Source organism: Marmota monax, unplaced genomic scaffold (genome assembly GCF_021218885.2).
Source record: "Marmota monax isolate L192 unplaced genomic scaffold, Marmota_monax_Labrador192_F-V1.1 WCK01_AAM20220418_F8-fsc00251, whole genome shotgun sequence".
NCBI classification, from domain to species: Eukaryota; Metazoa; Chordata; class Mammalia; order Rodentia; family Sciuridae; genus Marmota; species Marmota monax.
Genome location: NW_026694546.1, coordinates 1,499,972 through 1,514,434, shown reverse-complemented (window position 1 = coordinate 1,514,434; position 14,463 = coordinate 1,499,972).

Below are 14,463 nucleotides of genomic sequence, written 5' to 3'. Positions count from 1 at the left end.
TCCAGAAATGGGAAGAAGCTGCACACAGAGCAAAGGAAAGAATCTGACAGCAATACTGCTGTTTATATAGTGTAGGAAAGAAAAATATTCTCCTCTTCTACCCGTCTAAGTTTTTGGTTAAGGCCCCTAGGACAAAAGACAGATTAACAAGGGAAAGTACTCACATTTATTTAATGTGGGTTTTACGTGTGGCTTGAGAACCTTCATAAGGAAATGAAGACTCAAAAAATAGTTAAACCTGAGTGTTTTTTTTTTTAACCATAGGTTTGATGAAGAGTATCAAATAGACAAAAGGGGTATGAGATGCTCATTTAGATTCTCTCTGACCCTTTGTCTTTGGAGATAAGGATGTCCCTTTCCTGTGGGTATGGATAAAATACTTCTTTTCTGAGGGTCCTGTGGTCCGCCTCTGGGGAAGGTCAGAAAATCCTTCCTAGATTTTCTGATCAACATCAGAGCGGGTGGAAGGGAGGAGATCAGAGACCTTCCAACTTTCAGGCATTTTATCAAATTTCTTCATTTTCAAATATTCCATATGCCAAGGTGCCATATTTTAGAGAAACATGTCCTGATCTCAAAACAGAAAGCTGTAAAATGTGGATCAACAAAGTTAGCTTACTGGGTTTGAAAATGAAGATTCACTAGCATGTAGGTGTAATTCACGGCACAAATGATGATGCAACTTAGGGATTTCAGTTCGGAGATGAAAATCCTTGTGCTAGATCCATTTGATTCAAGAGATCTGTAAACCTCTACCCAACTCTTGAGTTCAGTAATTTCATTTGGGGAACTTGAAGTCAACCGTGATCGAAGAATTTACACCAAGGACATTGGCTGAGCCTACATATTGGGGATTCTGACCCCTTCGGAAGGGGTGAGTTACCAGAATTGCCAGAGACTTCAATTGTGCCACCAAACCACTGGTATCAATTTCTCCATTCTTATTACTTTTCCTCCTACTCTCAGTTGAGACAAGAGTAGAATTTTTTTGCTTGTTTTCATTTATTCAAAACCCGCTCTGTCCAAAGCAGTGCTGGGTGCTCTGGAGAGTTCTAGAATGACATAGACAATGTTGTCAACCACTGTCAGTCAGTCAAGGGCAGACTGTTGCAAATTAAATGAATTCAATAAGAAATCTCTCTGTCCAGTGCTGTGAGGGCTGGGAGATTTCCATGGATGAGGTGGCATATGAGTTTCTCTTTGAAGAACAGAATAGGATTTTAATTGGATGACAGGGAGATGGAGGGCACTTGCACATAGGGTATAATGAGGACAAAGGGGCAGGACTATGAAATGTTGGAATTTTAGGGGTGGGAGGGTTGGGAGGGTGGGGTGGAGGGACATAATTCAGTCATCTGTGACCAAAAGGAGTTTGTAATTTATGAAGAGTCATAGTGAGAGCGTATTTTTCAGAATTTGAGATGTGGTTATCATTTATAGGGAAATTAACATGCCACTCCTTCATCCATATAGTTAATTAAAAAAATATCAGAGTATTCATTTTTGATCATAGTGTGTATCACATTCCAAGTGTTCTTCACAAGACATGCCTACAATCTGGTTCGATTTTATTAAACTCCTTAGCTTGTTTAACATGAGCTATGAAAAAAGAAACAAATTTAGTTTCTCATTGTTTTAAAAACACTTTCAAGAAGAATCTAGTATGTTTCATATGTGATGGTATTTAAAAATATATATCTATAAGTAACATTGTGAGCAGCAGAATTCTGGATTAAAGGGCATATGTATTTAAAACCCCTGAACGATATGGTTATAATTCCCTCCAAGAAATTGCACGACTTTATTTATATCCTACCACATCTGTGTAAGAGTGCTTATTTTTTAACACTCTAATCTGTATGGGGTATTAGCAACATTTTAAAATGCCAGCTTGAAGAGTGAAAATTGTATATTGGTATATTTCCATTTTTCTAATTATGAGTTAGAGATTATTTTCATGTTTCTCGGACATTACATTTCTTCTTTTCTGTAAGCTTCTTGCCTCTTACTCTTTATTCTATTTGCTTACCACCTTTTTATATTGATTTGTACAAATGTTTCACAAACAAAGAGAATTCACCAGCCTGCTTTCTTATATTGCTCTGATTTCTGTTCAATTGCTGTTTGTCTTTCATTTTGTTTATGGTATTATTTGTCTGATACCACAGAGATTTAAAAATACTTTTTCCGTCCAAATTAATCAATATTTTTCTTACGGGTATGGTACTGGAGACCTGTTCAGAAAGCACTTAAAGATGGTACATCAGATCTTTCTGTCTTTGTTATAGAAAACTGATGACTTTATTTCCTTTTAAAAATATTAAAATGCCCCCTTTAAAATAATGTATAACAGACATCCATTTCCACAGCAAATAAGTGACAGAGTTGTTCATTTCCTTAGCATTTACTTAAAAACTTCAATGTAGATACAGAAATATGGAGAAAACACATTTTTTTTTTCCTCTAAGAACTTTCCCTGCTGGGGAGACATATAGCTTGTTAACTACATATATAATCATATATTTTTCAATTATGTACAACTAAGTATGTCATGGATTTAATTCATCAAAAACTAGGGAGCCCTCTGTGTTCATACATACTGTATAAAAGCACACACAATAGAACCTATTCATCAAAAAAACAGGGAGCCTTCTCCTGGGAATAGAATAGATAATCTATGTTTTAAAACAGATGTTCTGTCTAAAGGTGTCCTAACGTAGGAGGGACCTGCAGACACAAGAGCAGCTGCCCAGAGCAGTTTTCAGGATGATGCTGGAGCAGATGGACCACAGTTTTATTGGGGGTTTGCAGTGGGGGCTGGGCCGCCAATTAGGTGATTCCCTGGGGATCTGGTCCCTTTTCTTTTCATGTTCAGGTGAATCTGAAAACCTTATATCTTCCTCGCAGCAGAAATTGGTCAGTGAAGTACAGAGAATGCTGACATAGGCATGTAATCTGATAGAATTAAAAAGAATCTCCAGGGAGTTATTCTTAGCTGAGAAACAGCGCAGAGATTTTGAACCCAAGAGAAACAGCTGAAGGCTCTGAAACTGTAGACAAATTTTAGGAGATATTTGGCCTAAGAAAGTTCAGTATTTCTCGAAGCAGCAGCTATAACGACCCATAAACCACAGCCTGTGTACGTATACTGGCTTCATTCAAAGTGCATAACCACATAGATTCACAAGGTGAACCTACATGGTTCCATTTTAAAGAAGAAGAAACAACTGAGGTTCAGAGAAGATTAAATAATGTATCCAAAGTAAAATCCTAGTGAAGCCCAGACAACAGCTGGTCATTAAAATGAAATGGTTGCAAACATCTGTGCTTCTAATATTTTACTAGGGACAAGTATCCTATTTAAATATTATATTTATATGGCTCAAGCTCTGCTTTCTCCCTTGGGTTCTTGTCTGGTGTTCTAGGCTTCAGCCCTGTTATCTTGAAACTGAACTCCTCTCCCTGTGAAACCTCAGCTGCTGACCATGGAGAGTTGGTTGTATGGATGGCTAAGATTTCAGTTTTCTGGGCCGGACGGCTCACTATCAGATCTCCCCATCTGAAACTCTGCATCCCTCTGGACCAATCATTCCAGGCAACCCCTTCCCTAAACTCTTAGGCTAGCTCTGCATCCAAGGCTCCCTATTATCCAAAAAGCAATCTCATTCAAGATCTGGTTCATCTCTAATTTTTCTACTTCTCTTTAGATACTGAAAAGTTGTGACTGCCTCCAAACAATGAGGGAAGATATGCTTTGAGACAAAGAATACCTGCTGTTTCTAAAAATCTATGGCGGTCCTTATAGCCATCCTTCTAGCTTAGCGGTATTTGTTCCTGATTTTGTACCTGCAGCTGTAGGAGTGTCAAGTGCAATAGGTATGTGCTCTTTCCTCAGAATCCCAATGGAAAAGAGCTCTTGGCTGCTGCCCTAATCTGGACTGTTTTGGGGAGCTATTTAGAATCTTAGAACAAGGCCAGGCCCCCATGGCTGTTGTGTCAGTCACAGGATGATGAGGCTGCTCAATCTGAGCACTGATCTATTTCCAACCTTCCCCCAGTTCTTGCTTGTGGTTAAACCCCAGTGTCCACTGACAAATGAAGTTGACTCGACAGGAAGAGGGCAGGACTGGAAATAGTGCTCTTCTTACAAAGTCTTCTCTATTCATTTAGTCCTTTCCTCCCTCTCCCCCGTGATCCCCCCTCTGACCTACTGCAAATATTTCATAATTATGAGCTCTCAACTTGTAAAGGGGTAAAGGTCTTATTCATGTAAGGTACGTTTTCGTTTTTTGGTCCCTCTCATCTCGTTCACCTCCTTGTCAGTCTATGGTTCTCCTGCTCCGGCTAAAGTCACCCACAGCTTCCAGGCCTACCTCTCACTGCACAGACTGGCTGATTGCCTGGATGCTTAGAGCCACAGCATTCACAGCCTGCCTGTGGTGGAGAGAGTGTGAGCTGACTCCTCAGGGAGGGGTGGAGGAATTGGCTCATCCGCCTCGCCTTCCATTACTCGATGGATCTATTCCCCATCCTGTTTATTTCTCACAGCCCCACTGCAAAGTGCCATTGCCTTATGCCCTGGGTATCTCCCCTACTAGGAGCACAGATTCTCCCTTTGCTCAGCGTATCCACCCTGTATATACTACCCACCTGTTAGTCACTTAGTAGCCATCTTGGTTATCAGACCAACTTTCCCTCTATCACAATGCTTGTATTCAAGTAGCTCTTATTTTACTTAATAATGACCCAAAGCACAAGAGCAGTGCTGCTTCCAGGTTGGATATGCCAAAGAAAGAAGCCATAAAGTGCTTCCTTTCAGCGAAAAGATGAAATTCTCAAATTAATAAGGGAAGAAAGCATTGTGTGCTGAGGTTGTTAAGATCTGTGGATACATCATTCAATACTATCTGCAGTTTCAGGGATCCACAAATATCTCTTATAACTAGTTAATAGTTCTTAAAACAGTTCTCAATTAGCTTTTCTAAAGTCCTTCCCTCTACTCTGTATTTTTGAGGAACTGAATAGTCACAGATTTTTAGCAGGATTTCTCCTTTCTCTTGCATTTTTTATCTTCTTTATTAGCTCAGTAATAACCCTACTCCAGTCAGTTCAACACAACTCTGTTCACAGATACCGAAAACAAGGTGCATCAAAATCCATTTGTGGAACTATCTTTAAGCAAACTGAGCCCAGTAGCTGAGAGAATCCCTTGGATCTCTGTATGCAGTACCCTGCAGCTCCACAGGGTGGTGGGTATGGTCAAGAAATGTGAACAAGGGGCCTGTTGGAGTGGAAACAAATGTATAGGAAATGTAATCTTTTTGCTTTGCAAGACCCACTGTCAATCTGATGTTTAAAAATGTACAATTTCCTATATTCTTGAACAAGCCTTATTCTGTTTATAAAATAGGAAATAGACAGGTTATAAAATGGCCTTAAGAGATGAGAGAGTGAGCCCAAGGATGACAGGCAACCCAAAAGCAGCTCCGAGTGGAACCAGAGACAGGCCAGGGGGCCAGGAGCCACTAATTCTGACATCACTAAAGTCACTTTATAGCTCTGGGCTTCGCTGACTTCTCAGACGAGTTAAGAGAGGCGGGTGTGGTATTGATCGGCTATTAAATTTCCCTCCTATCTGAAATCTTCTGATTTATGGGAAGGAGGTTATTTACACAGTCTTAATGTGAGGCAAGGGTCTGATCCAATATCGTGGTGTTAGGAAAGGAAAAGAAAATTGTAAAAAGTTATTGCTTCAAGATACCTGAGGATAAATAAGTGTCATGTTTCTTTATTTTTTTTTAAGGTCAAATCAAACCAGACCTCCAAGAGGCAAGGACTTTGGGGAGGAGAAAGCTTGCAAGATCACTTTTTTTTTCATGGAGGACCTACCCCGGAGAAAATGAGAGTTATTGTCTCCACTGTGATACCCAACAATGATGCCTGCTCAGGTAATTTCCCTGCACCAGAAGAGATATAAGGAAAACAACTAGCAACATTGACTCTCGTCGATAGCGAGTCAGTGCTATTAAGCTGGGATGATGGGTAGAACATTTAGCATTTTTAATTTAAAAAACATAGAGGGAAAAGGATGCAATTGTTCATTTACTCACTTATTAGTCATTCATCCATGCCTCCATTGTTTTTACTGAGCCACAGCAGGGGTGCTGCGGTAACAAAGTTCCTTCTGGACTTTCTGGTTACACCCCAGAGATAATTGAACTAATGAATATGCAGATATATTAAATATGAGAACCCTGAGTGTGATAGTGTGGTAGGTGCTCCAGAGGCCTCTGTGAAAGCCAGGAAGAAGAGGGGAGTTGAGAAATAGCCAGGATGTAACATTTAATCTGAAGTTTCCTGAAGCATTTCTGTACCAGGTGGTCTTTGTTTTTCTCTTTTATTTTTATTTATTTTTTTGTCTTTCGGTTGTTAACACATAGATGTGTTCAATAAATACACCTTAGTTACATTCTTTGATCCATGTGTTCAATAAATACCTCTTAACTATCTTCTAGATGGGATGTTAGGTTCTGGGGCTGTAAAGACGAGCTCGTTTTCAACACAGGCTGGGTATCCCGTAGAAATGCTTGGAATCAGGAGTGTTTCAGACTTTGAGGTTTTCGAATTTTGCAATATTTATGCATACATAATAAGATATCTTGGGAATGGAACCCAAGTCTAAACGTGAAATTCATGTGTTTCATAAACACCTTATACACATAGCCCAAAGGTAATTTTATGCAATATTTTTCACGTGCCTGCATTTTGGCTGCTAACTATCCCTTGAGGTTAGGTATGGGATTTTCCACTTGTGAGATTCACATTTGTGCTCCACCAGTTTTGAATCCTGAAGCATTTTAGATTTTTGGATTTTCAGATGAGGGATGTTCTCCCTATACTACCAGCATTAAGCTATCATCAATGCTTATCACCCACTAGCTGGAAACCTTGATAAGATAATAAATTTCTTTATATCTCGCTTTACACATCTGTATAGTGGGAATAAGGATAGATATATTGTAAGAAATGATATATCTTAAGTATAAGGCATTTAGGATGACACACTAAACGATGTATATAGAATGATAAAAAGAACATAAATATTAGAAATAATATAAATATCTTAAGAAATATACAAAGTCTCAAGTGCTTAGCACAACAGAAAGCACAAAATGCTACCTGTTAGTGCAATTATGAATCTTTCAAGAGATCCCATTCAATTTATTTTTTTTAAGAGAGAGAGAGAGAATTTTTTAATATTTATTTTTTAGTTCTTGGCGGACACAACGTCTTTGTTTGTATGTGGTGCTGAGGATCAAACCTGTGCCGCACGCATGCCATGTGAGCGCGCTACCTCTTGACCCCTTTTTTTGTGGAAGGTGAACTGATAATTGGGTGCTAATACAAAGGGCTCCAGGACAGATAGGTACAAAATAAGACAGTGACCAAAATAGATTCAGGGGAAGTCTTGGGAAGGAAATGATTCTGAATTGAGTTTAGGAATTTGCCAGATCCTAATTAAAAAAAAAAAAAGAAAAGGAAAAGAAAGGAAATTTCAAAATGAAAAAGAAAGAACAAGAGCATCCATTATTTCTTTGCAACAGGAAAGAGCAAAGGGCAAAACTAGGTGGGTTGTGGGAAGATCAGCGTGCATTATCTGCATTTTCAAGCATTAAATATCCTCTAGATGGGATCAGGGCACCGAACTGGACAAGTGCTTTGTATTTACATGAAAGCCAGAGGTGAGCCGAGCTAGAGTGTTTGTGTGTGTGTGTGTGTGTGTGTGTGTGTGTAGATCGACAAACACTCCCGGTCCACCCTGGACCTCAGGAAAATGAGTTTACTTCTAGGTCAACATGAAGCCATGCAGCTGGTCTTACTGAAAATTTCATTGGGTTAATGATGTTTAGATATCAGGGAGAAACAAGCTAAAAGAGATTGATGGGTAGTTCCTCGCCCTGCATTATCTCAAGGCTATTCAAGGTCCTCGGTGGAGACCAGTGGGGAGCTCCATGCATTCTGTGTAGCCAGAAGGCAGAGTGACTCACTGGCTCTATGTAAATAAAATCAATATGCTTTAGGGTATCTGGACAGGATTCCTCATAGGGTGAGGAAATCTGCTTTCAATGCCTTTTGAAAAAAATCTCTGATTTCAGTTTGGCACTAAATGACTAATACCATTTGATCATCAGCGAGGTGTAGCTATAGTGAAATATGGAGGCAGCATCTTTGTGAATGGTTGAGTTTCCCTTTGTAATTTCCACAAAATGAATTAATCAGAGGTACTGGAATGTTTCTCTGGCTGGCAACTGTACTCAATATACTGGCTGACCCTTCTGTAGGAATGCTTGTGAGACATGCTGATGAAACATTCAGCTCTGGCTTTCCACCTCCCTTTTATTTCCTGTTTGATAGCTATAGTAGTCTTTTTTCCATTACTATAATGAAAGACCTGAAGTTGGGAACTTTATAAGGAAAAGAATTTTATTTAGCTCACAGTTTTTTTTTTTTTTTTAAATTTAGCATTGTAAGCTAATGCCAACATTGTATTGGGTCTAGTGAGGACATCATGGTGGATGGAATGGCAATGGTGGAAGTACATGTGGGAAGCAGAGATGACATCTTGAGACAAGAAGCCACAGCATGGGCAGTAGTTTTTTTTTTTTTAATAATAACTCATTCTTGTGAAAATTAACTCAGGGTCTCCTAAGAACAACCTTCCTCATTTCTGAGGCAGTGACCCAACCAACCTCCACTAGGTTCCACCTCTTGAAGCTTCTGCCACCTCTCATATTGTCACACTGGACACCAAGGGTCCAACACATGAATCCTTGAGGGACACATTCACATCCAAATTCTATCAATGCCATTAATGGATAGGAGAGAAAAGTCATGGATTGAATCTTTCTGGACAATCCTTCATGACCCACAGAAGATGCTGAGATGTAGAACATAATCCATGTCTTCATTTAATGTACTCCTTTGTTGGTATCCATCTGTACACAAAAGCACTTGTGGCGTTGATGTTCAAGAGCCTCTCTGTTCTTATTTCGAAGAGCTGGACATCTAAAACATTTGTTTCTATTAATTTCTAATGGCAAAAACACTACACATGAATGGTGGAAAGAATGGAGATATGCAGGGAAACTCAAAGGAAAAACAATAAAGCCACTGATTGTTCTGTTTCCAGAATTAACATCTGCCAATCTTTTATTATATTTATTTCCAGTTCATTTCAATGCATGGATTTATAACTATTTGGGATTTTTCCCTACAGATGATTTCTAAAACTTATTTTTCATTTTATTTATCATTAGATTTTAATCTTATCCTTGGATATTCTTCTGCATATCTATATTTTAAAATTACTCATTCTATAGGTTATAGAAATAATCTGAAATATTTACATAAAATGTTTGGACAATATAGAGACCTGAGGTCTATCAGTCTTTATAGAAAGAGTTTTTACATGACGTAAGCACTTAAAAGCACAGAAAATAATGGAAAAATTTCTATTGCATTCTATGAAGTTAGCAGAGCATAGCTCAGAAAGACTGGCAAATGTAGACCATAAGAACAGAAAACAGCACACAAATATCACTTAAAAATAAATATTAAAGGAACATCCTGGGAACAATAGTGGCAACAGAATCAATATGATAAAAGAGTACTACATCTTTAAGAGGTAGGGTTTTTGTTTGTTGCTTAGAAACCTAGGGATGACTCAGTTTTAGAAACAGGTTAGTAATAATGACTGCATAAATAATTTGGAGCAAAGGACCATAAGAAATTTTTCATATATGTTAAAATAGTTTTGAAACTTTCCTGCAAAATTTGAAAAACTATTAATCAGCAATCACAGGATACTAATTGACCAAGAAAAAGGAGATCTTCAGAAACAAACCACCAACGCCATTATTCTGGGAAAGACACCAAAGACATCTTGCACTAATGTTAATTACAAAACCAGGATGTCAGGTGCCCTCTGGACAGCCAGTCACACAGAAATACATTAAATCAAACTCCTTACTGCATATGTGCAACAACCAATTGAAAATTAAAGTAAAACCAGATATAATTAGCAAAATCAAGAAAATCTATAAAATGCCTATGAGTACATGAAGAAAACTATAAAGCTTACCTGGAGATGCCTAAGCAGGGCCTCAAATAGTTGGAGCAATTCCCACCTATTATCTTATAGAAAAAACTCAATATTATTAATATGTCAAAAGTCGCCTAAACTGACCTATTAATTCCATATGGATTTTTTATTAACATGAAAAGAGCATTTTTTTAAAAAAAATTATAAATGATTGTTTTGAGCTGCAAATAATATGGGAAAACTATAAATGAACTATATTTACCAAATTTAAATGGAAATATATATATCTCTAGATTTTGAACATTGCTACAGATTGCACAAAATTATCTATTCCTTAATAAATCAACTTTGTCAGCTTAAATATTGAAACATGTGGTCAAACCTCACATCTGTACCCATTTCTAAACCTGCTAACAGAGCATTCCTTTGACACCATTGTTTGTATTTTTCCTGATCTAATGGCAAAGAAAATACACAGCCTGGGTTTTCTTTGCATTTCTTTGATTTCCAATAAACTAAATTCAAGGTCTTGTCTGAACTGAAGCTTTTTTCCAAATAGTTAACCAAGTTTTTAAATAGCATATCTGAAAGATCTCTGCTAAGGTGAACCGAAGATTTCACATGTATTATTATGCAATGTGCGTGTCTGTGTCACCATGGATATTATATTCTTTGCTCATTTCTATACCGATATCACATTGGTTTTAATTAAGTACATTTGACTTTCTGATACAGTAAATCTTCTTCATTGTTGTTTTAAATTTTTTTCTTATTTATTTCCCTCCCATATCTATTATTCTGAGGAACTTCATAATTCTGGAGACAATCCTTACTTCCCACTACTATTTGTCAGAGATTCCCAATAGTAACCAACACCGCCACCACCACCACAGAAACTTCTTAGATTTTAATTGTCAGTGCATTAACTTTAAAAAGTTATTTAAAGATGGAAGTATTCACAGAATTTCCTTCATAGACAAAGTTATGGTATGCTCATGTACATTTTGATTTTATGCTATCAAGCTAAATTTTTTAGCTATCTGCTTTTCTGACTTTGACTTCTTGGCATTTGGGTAGAGCACTTAGATTTTGTACTTTATTCTTTTTGCCAGATTTTTATATCTTCTGCTTCAAAATAATTTATAAGCAGATATATGACTTGTTTTTTATTTTATTAAAATCTCACTACTATTACATCTGGTCCATGACATTTTGGGGGTTGTATTAAACAATTTTTTAAGACACTTGCATATTTATTTGTTTATTCAGATTTTCCCTCGGGGAAAAGAGTGAATTTGTATAGCTTATGCTTTTATAGAAATTGAACTTTCAAGGAGTACATGAGTACATGCTACTGTGTATATGTATACTCATGTGTAAACAGACTATCCTCATGCATATATTCTGTTTATCTATCATCTAGCTCTCATCTGTCCTCCCTTTCCCTAGTGTAATATATTTACTTTTTCATCTTTCTTTTTTAATTTAGATTTTTCTATTTCTATTACAGATTTTTTTTCTATTTAACTTGTACTATGAAGAAAATATTCTTGGAAAATCATTTGGGCCAATAGATATAGCTCTGACTCCTTTGTCACAACTGAATAATATTCCCCAACACAACTGAATCATGTTTGCTTTAAGCATTATGCTAATGAGTGACATTCAGGCTGTTTCCAAGATATTTGTAGAAGATGATCCTGAAATGAATGGTATTGTACCTCTAAGATTGATGTTTTTATTTTTAAAGATTAGATCTCCTAATGTGAGATTGTAGAAACAAACATCTATGAAATCAAACTTTTAATGGATTTTAACTAGAATATTTTTCAAAGATATTTTAGTAATTCATACTCATACCAGCATCAATGTATGAGAGTGCCCATTCATGCAAATTTTCTTAGTATGAGATACCATGGCTTATATAATTTATGCCAGTTTTGATGCTTTATTTATATTTTTTTGACTTATGATTTAAGTTGAGAATTTTTTTAAAAAATATACATACCAGTCATTTGTATTTTCCTTTTCTGTGTCTTACTTGTTATAGACTTGGCCCGGTTTTCTATTGACTTGCCTTTCCCTCTTTGATTTATAGGCACTTATCATCTTCCTTTTTGATTTATAAGCACTTATGATCTTGGGGATTTGAGTTGTCATTTGAGATGCCAATGTTTGAGCAGTCCTGTTAGTTTGATTGAAGATGCATTGTCTAGTCCAATGCCTAAGAGCAGACGTTATTTTTTCTGCGAGTAACCCAAGTGAAGAAACTAGATTCCAAGTATCAATACAAAACCAACAAGCTTCCATTTCATCTTTTGTCTTGCTAGTACCAAGGCAGTATTAATCTAGTTTCTGTAACAAAACACCTGAGGCTGGGTAAGTAACTTCATAAAAAGAAGGTTATGTAGCTCAGAGTCCTGGAGGTCCAGTGAATGGCAAGAGCATCAGTTTGGCTTTGGTGAGGGCCACATAGTGGATAACATCACAATGGTAGGAATAGATCATATGACAAGACAGGAAGCCAAAGAAACATTCAGGGGTCAGGCTCAGGATAACAACTTGACTGCAAACAGGTCCTTCGAGAACTACCTTAATCCTTTCTGAGGGCTGTGCCCCTAGTGACCCAAGGGTCCTCTCACTAAACCCCACCTTTTAAAGGTCCCACCACTCTGTAATATCACTACACTGGGGATCAGGTTTCCAACACATCAACCCCTGGGGGACCAAGCACATCCAAACCATACAAATTCCTAACTCAAAAAGCAGTCAAAGCTTACAACATCTCACTGTGCTGGCAGCAGAAAGGGCCTTGGATGTGTTACTGAGAATCTGTATATTCTAAGGAACAAATTTATTCTTAGTAGTCTCACCAGTGATTCTCAGCTGGTACAAACGTCACCAGCAAGAACTTGGTGTGTGTTATGTTGACTCTGCCTGCCCTTGGTACTAGCTTGATGGCCCTCACTTTTGTGGAATTTTGTGATTTTTTAATTGCCTGTGATTCTTTTGAGATTATTAGACACTCAGAGGCTGGAGTTCCCAGACCTGTGTTTCTACGGATCTTTTGAAATGACTGGTGACGGCCATTCCTGTCTTTAATTTCAGGCACAGCATGGATATATACATTTAAACTATTGCCAATCAAGATGCACCAGACTGTTGTACATGAAAGGCCTACAGACATGGCTATAGATTATATTTTAAGTGTCTCTCTCAAAGGCCCATGTTTTAGAGGGTTGGTCCCCAGCGTGGCACTATTGGCAGGTTCTAGTATCTTTAAGAAATGTGGCCTAATCTGTGTATGGGGTGAAGGTGGGAGTTCATAACCCACTTGAATCAAAGTGTGGGATATGATATGTCAAGAAATTTGTAATGTTTTGAACAACCAACAATAAAAAATTAAAAAAAAAAAAAGAAATGTGGCCTAGTGGGAAGTCTTTGTGTCATTGAGGGTATGCCCTTCAAGGGAATAGTGGGACCCAGGTCCTTCTTTTCCCCTTTTCAGCCATGAGGTGATCAACTTTGCTCCACCATACATTCCCCACCATGATATGCTACCTCACCACAGACCCCAAAACAATGGGACCGACTCCCCAGGGATTGATATCTCCAAAATGGTGAATTTAAATAAAAAGAATAAAACTTTTTGCTTTATAAGTTGATTTATCACAGATATTTGTTATAATCATAGAAAGTTGACTAACAAAGTCTTCAACTAATTTGACAATTCAGTGATTGAAGAGAGAAAAACCTCACTGTAATTATGGGATATGCCAGGATGAGGGCCTACAACCCCACAAGGATTTTCCTAGGCACCTTTACTATAATATCCATCATCATTTGCTTTTTGACTTTGTATATAGTAACTTTTTGGGTCATATAAATGGTTAAAATTTTTATATCTTTATGGGGTTCTGAATTTCTGTAGCCTTGCTTGAGGAGATCTCTAGCACTGCATTCTCCTGACTTTTCTTCCAGTGTTTTTATTTTTATATTTGCAAATTTACTTCCTCTGCAGTTAATTACTGCAGATGGAATGAGTCTGGCTTAATTTTTGTCTGAATAGAGAACAAATCATGCTAACATCATTTGTTAAATATTATAATGTCTGAAGAACTCTTAAAAATGAAAAAGAGGTTTATTTTAAAAGTACAATGGGAGATTTGAATGTATTACCATCAAACTTGACAAATAAAATTGCAAAATAGAGGTCGATAGTTGCATTATATTTGACTAACAGTCTATAAAATAATATACAATCAAAATTCGGCTCTTCTGGTCACATTTACATACACATGAACACCGACAGAGAGCAGGGTTGTGAGGAGAAATGGGATTCTATTTTACGTCTGTAAAAA